The sequence below is a fragment of the Gallus gallus genome, chromosome 1, assembly GCF_016699485.2.
Source record: "Gallus gallus isolate bGalGal1 chromosome 1, bGalGal1.mat.broiler.GRCg7b, whole genome shotgun sequence".
Classification (NCBI taxonomy): Eukaryota; Metazoa; Chordata; class Aves; order Galliformes; family Phasianidae; genus Gallus; species Gallus gallus.
This window is the reverse complement of record NC_052532.1, coordinates 30,312,132-30,328,233: the sequence shown is the minus strand read 5'-3', so window position 1 is coordinate 30,328,233 and position 16,102 is coordinate 30,312,132. Positions and strand designations below refer to the sequence as shown.

The window sequence follows — 16,102 nt, the reverse complement described above, 5'->3', positions numbered from 1 at the left end:
AAATGAAATTTAAAAGGGCACTAAGGAGAAGGTGCTCTTTACAATTGACTGCTCTGGAGTTATAGTTCAGAAGGTCTCTTTTTATTATGGGAAGACCTCACCCATATAACACAGTGCTAAAGCAGCCAAGGGTTTGGCACAGACTGTTTCTATTAAAACAGTCAAGATTTTTTTCTCCCTGTCCTTTCACTAGAGTTCAATAAAGTATATGCAACTATACATCATCTCAAACAGTTTGGAGAAGGAAGATAGCACTTCATTTTCTTCTTCACGTCATTACATAGTTTAGCAGTTGTTAAATGAGAGAAATGGAAGACTTTTACGTTAGTATAAATAATATGAAAGTTCACCAGACACATAGGCATAATATGCAGAATATGGGTTATTTGATATAAATATATGATAATGGTGAAGTTAACTGAAAACACAAAGTCTGTCTCCTAGAGGACCTAGGTGTTGTGTGTAAGCAAGGCCTAAAAAATGGAACAGAGGTTCTTGGAAAATCTTACTAGGAACAGATGCCTGTGCCTCTCTGCTCAGTTGATTATTTCCTGGACACTAATGGCTCTTGCACCTGCACCATGGGTGCTAAGGTTCCTTGGTTCACTAAGTTATTAAACACTGAATTTGACAAGGACTACAGAGTGAAAATCAATCAGTCAAAACCAGAGAAAATGAAATACAACAGGGGAAGTAAAATATTAAAAAATAAATAAAGAAAGAAGGAAGAAGGGTAGGTGAGATATGAAACCGGACTGGCAAATTTGATGGAAGGCAAATGACAAGCTGCACACATGTAGAAACTCATAAACACATTTCAAATACAAAATATTTGAAAAGGATTAAAGGTGAAAAGCAAGAATGGAACTGACAGTGTCCCAGTCCTCAAATGGTTTTAGAAAAGTGTTTAGATTCAGCTGCATTGTTCTAGCTCTCTTGTAAAGAGTTAACCATCCAGAATCTCAGCATTGCAGAGAAAGTTTCACTATGTGATGAAAGAGAAAGACCAAAAATGCTATTAGCGTGTCAGCCTTTCTAGGCTTTTCAAAGAACCATGTAGGCAGAAAAAAGTAATTCAGACTGGAAAACTGAATTTTGAATCAGACTGGAAAAATGACTTTATTCACATGGAAGACAGATATTGCAATTTGATCCATCCGAAAATGCACTCAAAGTAACAACTTTGTGAACCGTTTTCTTTGTAAATGTTGCGTTCTAAAATATTGTCCCAGTTCTACAATCTGTATACACAGTCAGTATTTTGTACCTAAACCAAAATGAATAGGAATCTCTCGTGTGATAAAAAGTTATTCCTTAAAGTTGCTTACCGGTGCAAAAGAACAGGAAATATCTTTCTGTTATGTATGATTGGTTTCATATCTGTTGAAGATGACTGCTGTGTATCAGTGCAATCCATAATATCAGACTGAGATACAGAAACTGTCGGGATTGTTAAGAAATAACAATCTACCATGCTCACAGATACTTCTGAGAAGCAATGGGAGGAAAAAATGTAATAAAAACTCAGAAGTTGGTCTGAGGATTTGGTTGACTTGTCTCAGTGTAATAACAGCAGCAGATTGCAGAGCAGATGGAAAAGAACTAGACTTCAAGCAATATACAAATTAACAAATTGAGGAGATTGCTTCTTTACTATATTACACAAAAATTGGTGCATAAAGAACAACTGGGTCTAGGGCCAGTCAGTTGACAAGAGCTGGCATATACTTATAGCAGAGAATTTCACATGGAAAATGAAGGGAAGAAGACAGCCTGTTCTTCCACTTGTCTGACAAAGCAAACACTTTTATTAAAACTACTATAACATCATCTGAACCATACTGACCATACAGATCATATCAGCCAAAGGAGTTCAACACTGGATCTGCTATGACCTTGCTCTAGTTGTACTTACTGTTATATTCTTTCATCCTTATGCTACTCAGTATTTAAACAAAAATATCAATGAAACAAAGGAGACAAATTGCCAGAAACTGTTTGCAGATTTGATCCTCAAATCAAGATAGCTTTATTACATACTGTCCATTTCCCAATACAGTCTTCTTCTAATAACTTGATAATTATATTCATGATAAATGCAGTGACCTAATGAGAAATCTCATTAGCAGGGCAATGCAGAAGTTCAGCTAAAAACAAACAAAAAACCAAAAAAAAAAAAACCACCCAATAAGTATTACCATATTTATCTCCCATAATGTTTAAAGAACCTTTTCTCATCTTCTTTTGAAGGTTGTTCAGTCAGTAGTCGGCCACATTTGTGGACTGAACTTCCATTTCTTTACTGTAATTGAAAATAAAATCCTCTGCCAGATAAAAGAAAAAAAGAATGCACTGTGACCCTGTCCCTTTGGATTTACTGGTTGTACAGGTACACTTTGCATTACATTGAGTCATCCCTTTAATTTCCTCTAAGGTTACATCCAAGGGCTGGCAACAGATCTGCCCCATGCAGGAATCCAATTCCACTGTTTCACAATCAGTTTTCACATTTGCCATTATACCAGAGAGTGGTCATCTGCCAGCACTTGAAGCTGATGGCATTTTATTCTCGTACAGAATGGAATTTAGCTGCTTTACAGGTGATTTAAAAAAAAACAGATAAGCAACAGTGTAAAAGAATGAATTTCAAATATTTTCTTATTTCTGTACTTGTTGTGAAAATATATAATTTAGGTTGGTAGGAACCTCTGGAGATCACCTCATCCAAATTCCTGTTCATGGCAGGGATAGCTTCAATGGGATCATATCGCTGAAGGCCATCTGAGTTTCAAGAGCCTCCAAACACACAACTTCTCTTGGCAGTCTGTTTCAGTGTCTATGCACCTAGAACCCCTACCTGTTATACTTATTTATTTTCCACTCTAGTCTGAATTTTCCTTGCTTCAACCCAAAACTGTTGCCACCTATCCCATCCCTGTCACTTCTGAGAGGAGTCTGGCCCCATCTTCTCTATAACCTTCTTCTCTCCAGAGAAAACAAAATTCCCTCAGCCACTCTTCATATATCCTGTGCTCCTAAACCCCTTCCTCTCATACTTTCATTCTAGTCAATCAATGTCTTCCTTGGACTGAAAAGCCCAACTTTCATGAGAGCATGTTCCACAGCCTTCCAACAGATTGCAATTAGGCTGATCAGCCTGGAACTTCCTAAGGTCTCCTACTTGTTCCTCTGGAAGATGGACTTAAATGTTTGCCTTTTACAAATTACAAGAGATCTCCTCATGTGCCTCGATCTTTCAAAGTTGTTAGGGAGCAGCCTCACAGTGACATTTGTCAACACTTCCAGTATCCTCACATACAATCCCAGCGCTTATTATTAACAACATAGTTAGATTGATACTTATTGCTTGTTAGATGTTGCTTGCATAGACCCTGACTGATCAGCTAGTGTGAACTTTGTGAAAAAGGTCTGGGGTCCTGGCAGATACCAAGTTGAACATGAAACCAGCCATGCACTACCAGCATGTTGCTGAAATTGATCCTTCCCTCTACGTTAGTGAGATTCATCTGGAGCACTGGGTAAATTGCTGGCCTCCCCAGACTAGAAAGGCATGGATGTACCAGAGCAAGTCCAGCAAATGGCCACAAAGACAGCTAAGGAACTGGAACATAGCAAAAGAGGCTATGAGAGACCTCTATGAGAGAGCAGGGATTATACTAGAGAGGTTTAGTCTCTGTAAGAAAGGGTCAGGTTGGATCTTATCAATAAGATGGGAAGAGTGTAGAGCCAGACTCTTCAGCAGCATGCAAGAACAGGATAAGAGACAATTTGCTTAGTCATGTTTGTGACAAAGTTCTGAGTTGTGCACTCAGATTTTGAACATTTCAGATGAGCTACAGTAATCATGTTGCTACATATAGAAAAAAAATGTTCAGATTAAAAATAAGCATTAATGAGTTTTGAACTAAAAAGCCTACAGAGACTTCTTGTTAAACAAGAAATTACTAATGGAATGACGAAGCAAGAGCTATGCATTTGGGTAGATAAGCAAGTATATTTATTGGACTGCCCTTGGTCTCCAGCTGGACTGCTGAAATAGAGAGTGATTAAGGCAATGGCAAAAAATCAGTTGCTAAAGGGATACAAGATGTAAGCATTCATTCATCACATTGTCAGGAAGCAGTTTTTTTAGCCTCAGAAATTTCTTACAAGCAGACCTTCCAGAAATGACAGAAACCAAGAAGAGCAGAATGGGTTTCCTCTACAGAACACTTGGGCTCGTAAGGGGTGTGGCTATGATATACTCTTATCATTTCTTTTCCAACATAGTGCTTCACCTAGTATTCTCTCCCCAGTTGCAAGCTTGACCATCTCCGGCACAAATTCATATCCATACTGTAACTAGTACGGCATATACAGTGCTGCCCTGTTATGCAAAATACCTATAGGAAGGCAACACTAGCCATATGGCTTTTTCCAGAGAAGTCGGGGTTTGGAAAAATCTTAGAATTGGAGAGGCTGGAAAGGATCTCAGGAGATCATCAAGTCCTATTCCTCTGCTAAAGCAGGTTTCTTACAATAGGTCATGCAAGAAGGCATCCAGATGGGTCGTGAATATCTATAGGAGACTCCACAACCTCTCTGGGCAATCTGTTCCAGGACTCCATCACCCTTACCATAAAGAAGTTCTTATACATGTTTGTCTGGAACTTCCTATGCTCAAGTTTTAGGGCCATTGTTCCTTGTCCTATCACTACGCACACCAAGAAGAGCTTGGTCTCATCCATTTGCCTCCCACCTCCCTGTAGCTATTTATGAACATTAATCAGATCTCCCCTCAGTCTTCTTTTGCCCAGGCTGAACAGACCCAGGTTACTCAGCTTTCATCATAAGGGAGATGCTCCAGGCCCTTTATCATCTTCGCGGCCCTCCATTGGACTCCTTCTATGTCATCCCTGTCTTTTCTGAACTGAAGAGCCCAGAACTAAACACTATGCTGGTAGCATGCCTTCAGTTTGCAAGAGAAACAGTCTAACCAACTTAAGCTTTCTGGGCATTTTATATCCCTTTTCTTATTTTCCTTTTTTTTTTTTTTCCTTCCCCCCCCCCAGCACAGTTATAACAGACAGCTTACCATAACAAGCTTCCCTGAGTAAGTCCCTTAGGTAAGACTTGGTTATCAGCACTTCCATTTGTCTAAAAATGCTGTTTGACTACCATAAGGCAAAAACGAAATCTCAAATGTAAATTTATAAGAAATAGAGCTTTTTACCTGCAAAATAAATATTCATTAATCTTAAGGCATGTAGCCGTTGATGGTCTTGGTTTTTGCATGGGCTTTTTAGAGTTTTCTATGCTTTCGTTTATGTAGCTTTCTAATTGCTAACATATTTAGGTCTTCTTTTATCTGCTAATCATAAGGAAAAAATCTTCTTCCACTGAAACCAGTGATTCCACAATTACTATTAGCAGGGATGACATTAAATTAGGTAAGCAAGTAGCAATACTTCCTCTAGTCACAACAGAGATAATTTTTCTTTGAGTCAGTGTGGAACTCAAAATGGTTTTGTCAGACAGGTGAAACAGAAAACAGTTATGCTTTGGCTGAATTTTCTCATCAGAAATTTGTTTTCATTAAAAAATATCATGTTTCTCTTACAAAAGTGAAGTGGCAAAACTATCTCCCCATTATAGAAAAGGAAACAATTTACTTCAAAACAATGAAGACAGAAGAGATTAGTTTTAACATGAGACTGCAGAGATCATATTTCTCTAAAAGCTGAATGGACTGTAGGCATCCACAGTGTTTAAAATCCTTCCAAGGCAGGAAGCTGTTATCTTGATACCACCAACATCATCAGTTTGGAACAAATATTAGCTTCCCATATTCTCAGATGCCTCCCAGGACAAAGGAAGTGGAACAACTCCTGTGTTAGTAGGAACATTCCTTTTCCCAGAAACAGTTTGGTAATAAATTCCAAAAGATGAGAAAAGGACATAATATAAAATAATATGTTAATAGGATAGGTTTGGAATGCTAACACTTAGCATTTTTACTGTTGCAAGATAAAGACATTCATTTTTAATATATAATATGTATATATGAATATGTATATAATTATATATATATAAAACAAAGAATTATTACTAATTCTTTAATATTCTACTTTTTCTGAAACAATTTCAAATGGTTACACATATCTTGAATAAAATACACACAAAGTATAAAGGAAAGTACGGAATGTATTCAAAATACTTTATCCTGAAGTTCTGGTCAAGGCTGCAGTAAAGCAAAAGAATCTGAACTGATATAGAAAGCATCAGCAGTAAAAAAGAAAAGGTAATGAAAAGGTTTGTCATTCATCTATCTACTCCTGAGCAACGAGAGGCATTACAGAGAGCTCCGTCACTAAAAGAAATTTTTGCCACAACAGAGGCTTTCATTATTAGGTAATTCATCTACAAACTGATGCCCGGGACTGTGGAAAGAAATTTATTTTTAAGATGGGCCAAGAGAGTACGTGACTACTATTTACTTGAACTAAAGTCATGAAATGCTAATGTGGCAAGTGCCAAAAAGAAGTGACACTGAAAGAAAATCTTACCCATTTGTAATTTCAGTCTTTGTGTGGCCTCTGGTCTCATTCATTAGTCTTTGCTTAATAGAGTGAAACTACTCATAGCTGTTAAGGTTTGTAGCTGGAGAAAAAGGAATGGTCATTGTCCTTGAGCTTTGTAGTATGATTTTATGGCTCTGACTATTGCTTACATATTTTTGCCCATATCTTTATGCTGTTCGTTTGAAGTGAATTTCATTCATATTTCAGTTTTTCAATTACTTGTATACAATGTTTTAATGGGAATATTTCATTTTCAATTAAAGATAACATGCGATGATTATCATAGTAGTAACTTGTGACATCACAGGTTTAAAGGTCATAAAGTATAAAATACGATAATCCAGTGTTATCTACATAATCCAGGTCAGAATTCTCAGCAGAAACTAAGTCTTTCTAACTGAGGTTAAACAAGCCTTATAGAAACTCTCAGTTTTCATACTTTACCCATACACACAGAAAATGAACACAGACATTTTCTGACGGTTGCTCAATCTCAATAACAAATGTCTGCATTTTATTTCTGCTCTGAATTTGTCTAGACTTTGCATTAATATACTGCACCTTCTAACACCATGCCAAACTCAACACTTTATGGTATTACCAGAAATGTTATGTTCCATTTCCATATCTGAAGTCCCTATTCAAGCTTCTGAAGTATTCCAGCATAAAACAATCAGTCTCAGACCACAAAGTGTTTTTTCGTCTCTGAGTCATTCTTAAGCGATTGTTTGGGTTTTTTTTAGCACTCATGAATTTTTACATGGAATCTCTAAGATACTGTATTCATGTCTCCTTATTTCAGCCTTTTTGCATATGAAGTTCCAATACTAGCTTATCTGGTCACCATTTTTAAAAATCATGTGAAATTAATTCTTATAACTAACATTACACTTGCCATCCACAAAATAAAAGCTAGCATTGTTCTACCAGCAGTAGAGGAGCAGTAGGAGTACTTTGCTGGTACAAGTAGTCATTTTTGAATGTGCTGATTCTGTTGAAACCATCTATATGTTTTTTCAGTTACTTTGCATATACCCATACAAGCACTTGTACCTCTGTAACAGAGGTAAGAGCTGAGCATAAGCAGAGGCTTGTGCTTGGACAGATCCCTGAGACATAAGGATTCATTAATACTACTCACAAGAAGAACAAAGTTCTCCTCAGCTTTTTTGTTTGTTTGTTTTGGGTAATTATTTGGACTAATTTTGTTTCATCAGAGGAAGGAGAGTTTGTGATTTTTGGTTACTAAAACTGGCAGCCTCTTTCTCATGGGATGAAGGAAAAAGCCATTGACTATACTTTTCAGATATCTGTGAAGAAAGTGAAGCACTTCCCTCTTTCAATTTTGTCCACTTTCTTTGAAGACTTTTGCCCTCAAAGACAACAAAGAAAAACGGACTGTTTAAGATGACCTTGACCCCAACAAATTTTTTTCCAAGGTGTGAAAAACTCTATGGTAATTGCCGCAATTTGGGTGAAGATACTACAAAGCCACCTGACTTTCCTGGATTAAGGAACAGTCGGGGAAGCAACCTTCTCAGTAATACATTTACCAGTTCAATATACATATATGCTACCACAAAGAGTCGTTTTCAAGGGAGACAATGTAGATGTCCCTCTCCTTTCTGTCACCAGAGAATGATGAAGGCCAAGAGCTTTAAACATGAAAGCTGGGGGAAAAAAGTGATAGAACTCCTTAAAGGTCAGTGCTGGAATAACAGACAAAAATCAAGTGATGTTAGCATAATAAATTGTCAATTTTTCAGAACAAACTGCCATTTCGGTCAAGAAAAGAAACATGGCCCTGCAGGTGGGGGCAAAAGGTTCACCCCGGCAGGTCACCAATATGCCACAGTTCCAGTTTCTATACAAGAATGCTTGTAAAAAAGAAGACCCTAATGGCAAATGTGTGAAGTAGCTAAGTGTAGCCACTTCTGAGAATGTAGGTAAAACTGTCTTGCTTTGGGTTGGCACAGCTCCTTAATGCTGAGAAGAATTCACCTTTTGATTGGAGAGGAACTGCCCAGAACCAAGTTCTTTATACTGGTCAAGAAACTCACCTGCGATTAAAAATATGAGTTGAAAAGAATAAGTAAAATAAAACAGATTAATCTGAGTGCAAACAGCAAATGCAAACACTACTTGTAGATAGTATCACTGGTTTCAATGCTTTGACTTCTTCCTTTGTGGGTGTGCAGGTTCTAGAAAGAAGCATGGTTGAAATCTGCTGTTTATTATCTTATCTCCCGGAATCTAATCCATTCTTTCTTAACTTTTTAAGGGTAATTTGCAATATAAAGAAGAATCCCCTTGTAACTTAAAAAATAAAAATAAAAAAAAAATCCACACTAAAGTCGGATTTGCAAAGTTATAACAAAAACTGGGCAGGCACACTTCTAAATATTTACCCAAGTGATTGTCTCTTGCTCCCCTCCTGACTTATTTTTAACAGCCTTTAATGATGTTGGCTATATATATTGAATTTGCTTTCCTTTCACAATTCTAAATATTAAATTACATTAACAAATAAAAATGCATATATAGATATATAGATACAGAAATGATGCACTCCTGCATGAAGGCATTTTAATTCACTCCTGGTTAATATAATCCAGACAAGTTTTTGCCATAACATTCTTCACAGAAATGCTGTTATATACCAAAATGAATGTTTGTCAGTGAAAATACAAGTTTGTTAAAGCCAGTCTCGCACAGAAATCACACATTTCCTGTGCTCTTAGAAATGCAACAGCCAAGTCTCTCTGGAAGACTGAGTAACAGTAACTGCACCAGTTACGACTTCACATCAACAATACTGAAAATGGTTTGGACAATGTTATTAAACAATTGCATTACACTGCCATAAAATAAGCCTAAAATATCAGTATGTTATTCATCAATTTCTTCTGACAGGATTTCATTAATGAAATTGCAAGGCATCATATAACTAATCTATAAGGCTTCCCTAAAATAACCTGCTTGATGAGATTAGGGATTTCTGTGTATACACAGTAAGAGAGCTTGTATCTCGCATTCATGCTAGCCTTAAAATGGGTCCCACTGGGAAGCATTTATTGTCAAACAGTTAATAGTCAATAATTCTCGATGCTCAGACTCGTAGCTTCAAATAAATGTAACCAAACAAGTAAGTTGAAAGTTTAATATGCTTTTTTAGAACAATCAGATTAAAGGATTCAATAATACAGTTAAGAAAAAAGATTTGGACAAAATGATGCAGCCGTGTTTAATGATATATGTCGAAGCACAAGAAGCACCATGTAAAGTGTTAGACACACAAGTGACCCCTCGACTCATATGGCTGCCAGAGAAAAGGAGAATCTATTTTACTAGTAATGATGTACTAAAGTATCCATTTGGTTTTGGAAATAAATTTTGCTGCATGCTGGCTGCTTTGGTTTGGTACAGCAGAACAGTTATCTTCACGTGCATTAATGCTTCTGAAGTCAGAATGTGTGCATTTAAACTAAGCATATTGCTATGGAGCTTGTTGAACCAGAGCATCCTGGCAAAATGAAGTTCTTTGGAAACAACATAACAGTTCTTTAAGATACTTTAAGATAGGACTATTATAAAGCTAAGAGCATTTCAGGCCTAATTCTCCACTATTTTGTGCAGCGCATGCAGCACTTCCCATAAAATAATGTGGCTAAGGAAAACAGTATATATTTATTTGCTTTGACAGATGACTGAAATGCAATCAGGGAACTAGGTAATAACTCCTTACACAAATAATTAAACAATAAAAGCTAAGACAAAGTTGCAAAATGTAATCATGTTAGGAACATACCGAATCACAACTAATCTATAGTTAGATGTAATTAATTGTAACAAAGTAGAATACAGCATCATATATTCATGTTGGGATTCCCTTATGGAGATTCACTTGAAAAAAAAGAGAAATGTAACCAAAAGTTCCACCTACCAGATCAGAAATGCAGCTAATGAAAGCAGCATCACTCCTCGCATTCACAAACTTAAGCAAGTCATGGTCTCACCTCAGCCGGTGATCCTTCTGGTGGATTCTTTACATTTTCAGGGTGATGTGGCCTCAAAATAACCAGCAAAGCCAATTCAAACAGAAGGGCTAAGGATAAATAAAGGCTTCTAAATGCCCAAGTCTAATTGTAAAAGCTTTCACCACATCCATCAGATTCCAAACCTTCGGAATCTCACCAAGTAAAAAAAAAAAAAAAATTGCAGAATTCAGAATATAAGTGCAAGTTTATCACAACTTTTCAGCAACCCCTTTCAGAATGAATTCATGAAGTAAACTACCAAGAGTATGTAAGAGATCAACGTGAACAAGATCCTGCTTTGATTCATTGCTAACATGTAGATGTTAAATAAACTCTTAAATACATTTGGTTAGGTATGGCTGCAGTTCCATTTGAAATTGTCAGTTTCAAACAGAAACTGCACATTTTTCATTGATACACAAATGCACTTTCCATTTATTAATTGAAGTATGGCCACATGTTAGTTTTATGAGTCAAAATTAAGACCAAAAAGAACGCTATTAATAACGTACCTATAATTCTGGAACTCTGCACAATGTTAACGAGTGCTGTAACGAGGTGTGAGCTGTTACTGGATTGCACTAATGAACTAACCCTGCCCTTCAACATTATCTAATTTCATTAAGATAAATTAATGCTAGTGATTAAGTAGAAAGGAAATAGAATAAGAATCTCAGGCTGAGACAGATGATGGTCATAACAGTGCATACTACCTGGCTGTTAGACTGTATAGAGAATGATTTCACCAAAAACTAGCATTAGCATATAACAGAAGGCTCAAACAATACTTGAAATTGATAGAAAATGAAAAATCTACTAATTTGTGCCTACAGCCCATTTGATTTGCTCCCCGTCAGTGAATTACTTAAGGGTGCGGGTAAATTACGGTAATTCCTCATGATTCAGAACTAAGCATATGCATTTTTGAGTTTATTTGACCAACCTAAAAAGAGCAGATACTTTACTGCACTTTTATTTTCCCCATTTTTATAGGACATTACAGCTATTTTCACGATAAACAAATTTCTGTCCAGTATTAATACTTAATTGTAGGGGAAACTGATTCCCTTATTCACATTTCCTCTCTGAATCACTTTCTCCACTTCTAATTTACTTGCTTAGCTCTGCCAACCCAGTCTTCTGGTTTTCCATTATTTCTCCTTATGTCTACACTCATGTTGTCTGTATAGATTGTGGATTACAGTACTAGAGTGTGAATCAGGAGATGCTGACACTGCAGATGTGCCTGGCTGAGGTGGAAATAATTCGGTTAAGAATAAATATCCCAGATAAAGACCAAGGAGCCACCTGGAGCTGACAGGAGATAAATAAGATTATGCTGCAGGAATTACTTGCCTTGCTCAAAAGAATGCCAAAACCAGAAGGGTTGACATTCCCACTTACATCTCAAGGTTACAAACATAAACAGAAATAATTTACTTTTACTCCTATTAGACAGATATTTCTTCTCACTAAACCACTGAACAGAGCTCAGCAATTTAACAGATGGCATTTCAAATGAATCCTAAAGCTAGAGAAAAAATGAGAGAAGTTGGGTCCATGCAAATTAGCACAAAGGTGCAGTTCTAATCAAACTCTACATCAGAATATGACAAATTATTTTCTTTTTTTTTAAGCCAGCACAGTTTAGATTGTTGCTTACATTTCTACCAATTCTAAACTAACTCTGATGACACAAAATAATTTATGTTTGAGAAAATATAGTTTTAAAGTTCCAATAAGTGGCTGCTCTTGTTTGCTCTATCCAAAGAGAAAGAACAAAATCAAACCAATCCTCAAATGTAACTGGGCATTTGGGAACACTTCAGAGAAGGTAAACCAAAGATCTTTCCCATGATTTTATTTACATAAATGTCTAGCTGTAGAGCTGCTGACAGGAGAAAGCTTAATAAAGAATAAAATACAGACATGCCTCATAAGCAACTGTGTTAATGAACTGTTTGCATCGCTTGCAGCAGGTTAAGAATATTAAGCCTTTGCTCCTGCTGAGTACAGCAGGTACTTTCTATTTGTTATCTCACTAGGAACTTGTAATAATGTCTCATGGTAAGGATATCTACACTCTGTAGTTAATGGCTAGTAGGTGAAAACTATCTGCTTGAGATCACTGATAGATTACATACGTCATCTATACAGCAGATCTGAAAGCACTTTCAATTCTGACTTTATAATTAGTATATAGATTAATGTAGACTGGTCTCTTACTGAATTACTTGAGGGGCTTGACCCCAATTTTCCAGTTGTTCCCAATTTTAGCAAGTATGCTTTCCTGTATCTTTCAACAGCAGAAGTTTCCTGATATTATCTGCACCTACAAAAGGCTTGTCCTCAGTATTTCAAAGGTCCAACTATTAAAATTGTATTCTCATACTTACAGAAGTAACAGTTAATATATGGGTACATAGTTTGAATGTTCTTACAGTCTGTATGATTAATGGCAGTTACTCCTATGTTTGTATCTGTTAAATCTAAAACGGTTGCAAGTATTCAATATCAACCACAGCATCATACTGTATTTACAACCATAAACACTTGATTACCTTGAAATGCTTGCTGTAAGGAGTTAAATATCTTTTATTCCTGTATAATTATTCCTTAAAATTATGCAGTTCCATGAAGTCCCATCACAAACTGAATGTGTCCCAATTTTTAACATAGAGAGCATCGTTTTTGTAAGAACACTGCTAAGAACAGTTGTACCTCACCACTACTATCCTTTTCCTAGTGAAGATTATAGAGGTCAAATATGTAAAATGCTCATTTCCAAAGTTCCCAGTAATACTTTTTGTTTAAATGAGGAAAAAGCAGGCAGCATCTTCCTGAAGCATTTGAGGCCGGGCTGGATGGGACTTTGAGCAACCTGGTCTAGGGGGAGGTGTCTCTACTTATAGCAGGGGGGTTGGAATTAGATGATCTTAAGGGTCTCTTCCAACCCGAACCATTCCATGATTCCATGAAATCAGTGGGAAATGATTCATTTTATACATGTTTAAATTGACAACAATAAAAGAAAGGATTTTCAATCTTGAAATTCAATGTTTCAGTGCTTATTTTTCTCTGAAGTTGGGGCAAAAAAAGTTGATACAGCAAAATATTCTGAAAAAAAAAAAAAATCAATTCCAGAATGTAGTTTTGCAGTTACCTCTCCTGTGTTGTGTACTGTCTCTCCACCAGAGAAGATACAACACGCCCCAAGATTTAGTCTGGCTATTACCAACATTAAGTATGAAAATGGAGTTATCCAACCATGCTTACTATAAAAAAAAAACATGTATCAGCACGATTGGGAGACATGCAAAGAGTACTGGAAAACTATCTTAAAAGCTGACTATTTACACCACCTATCCTTAAAAGTGAAAATAGGAGAGTTCAGTAAACAATTTCTTGTTTAAAATTTCAACTTGGCTGAAAACATGTTTTCTGTAGAAAATTCTGACTTAAAAGTTCTATCCATTTGTAACACAAAGTCAGGAGGGCTTTTTGTTCCCACCCTTGCTAGGTGTCTCTGCAGTACCAGCCTTTGGTCAAGCAGCTCGCTAAGAATCAGAGCTCCTCCTACCCATGTCGAGCTACAGTTATCTTGACAGTAGATGTCAAGGAAAATGTGCTACAGGGCAATCAGAAACATATGCAGAACGAATCTGAAGAAAGGCTCCAAGAAGGGCAATGTGAAAATGTTTCTGATGAAATACTGCAAGAGAGCTGAAAACCAGTAGTACGGGAGTTTGAACTCACCCATGAAAAGGACAATTTCTGTAAACACAGATGTGTCTGCTAAATTCTCTGTTCTTTTCTCCACTGGCTTTAGTGGCTGATGGAAGATATAACTATTGAATGTAAATCTCCTCATAGATTAAAGAAATTACGTAAATGCTAAAGAGCATTACTGCTATTATAACAGTTTATTTATGGAGGGGTTAGAAGTACTGTAAGACACTAGAAGGCCTTATTATTTAAGTCTTGGTAAAAAGCTATTAGCAGAGTGAAGCTCGTGCTTTCTCTGCTGCAATGGTGAGGCCAAAATGGAAGAAACTGAAGGCAGAAAAGGAGGCATTTTTAACATGGATTTCCATTATTCCATCTAAATACACATTCCATGTGTATTTAGACAGCAATTCAAAGACATTCTATGAACCGAAACCCCATTTTGAAATATTTATATGATACTTCCATTTCACCTTTCTTTGTTCTTGGCCTTGCTAATCTATCACTCTCTAACTTCCCAGTACGTGAACCAGCTTCTCATCTTCTGTGCTTACTACAGTTTTTCAACTACTGATAGCAAAATTGCCTGTAGATAAACCATTAATAATAGTCACAGCAGTGTTTACATGTAAAAATAAATTCACCTTTCCTTCTCCTGCTCTCTCTCCTAAATATATCAACCCATAGACAGATACTGTCTCCCACCACAACCTCAATGTTCTGTTTCTTTTCTTTCTCTGTGGTTCACAGACAGGAGGACAACCCCAGAAAGGCAACATTTTTTTTCAGACTCTCCCTTTCAAAGTCTGAGCATTGGGTAGAATAAAATTCTTCATGTTGTACTGCAAAACTCCCAAGGAGGGGACACACCACATGAAATTTAAGCTTTGTTATGAAACTCAGTCACCTGATGTGCTTTCACAGAGCAACAACCAATACCAGCAGAACTCATCACCAACTTAAGATAACAGTGCATTTTTACTCCTTCACACTCTGAAAGGTTTCTGCTTATTTCAGATACAAAATGGTAAGAGCAACAGTGTCACACCTGAATTTCACTGTCTTAATTCTTTAACATAAATGATCTGTTATAAGAAAAGAAAGGAAAAGCTTTTAGTGTAGACCACTCCACCATTCAAACCACAAAATACTGGTCAAATTTTGGTCTCACTGCCTTAATAACATCCTTTCCATTAACACACACATTGGCAAAAGGCTTGCTATGCATTTAGAAAAGAAGAAACAACCTGAAGCATATGTTGGCTTTGTCTACTGACTTGGAAATGCCATTACAATAAATAAAAAGAACAAAGAATATTCTTTGAAGCACTGTTTTCAATTGGAAATTTCTTTGCTGGGCCAGAATAGCACTGCTATCCAGCAGATAGAATAACACTGTTTTAGTCATGATGAAATAATAGTTGAATATTTAAACAAAACATGTTGTTCGTTCCATTTCACTGCTCTCTGGGTGGAAAAGACCCTTTTTCAATGGCAGCAAGGAGAAAGTTACTTCTGCAAGGTGTCTGGCACCAGCTAAGCTGCTTCGCTGGTACACAAGGAGCATGAAGAAATTCTAAAGGAGTTATCTGCATGCACACATAAGAAAGAGCAGGCAAAAGGTGATTGTCAATTTATGGAATTCATCTACATTGAGTGCTTTTTTTGTGTTGCTTTTTTTTTTAATTTATTTTTCTTTTGTTTGTCTCAGAAAAGAAATTCCATTTCATTTGCATTCCCTCATGCCATTCTTCCTTC

The 16,102-nt window shown here is 36.6% G+C and overlaps 1 protein-coding gene across 1 annotated transcript in view; it reads right to left on the bottom strand.

Annotated features, from left to right (window-relative positions):
• Nucleotides 1-16,102, bottom strand: part of TMEM117 (transmembrane protein 117) — a 195,970-nt gene that overhangs the window by 121,703 nt on the left and 58,165 nt on the right. The gene's annotated exons all lie outside the window — the stretch shown is intronic.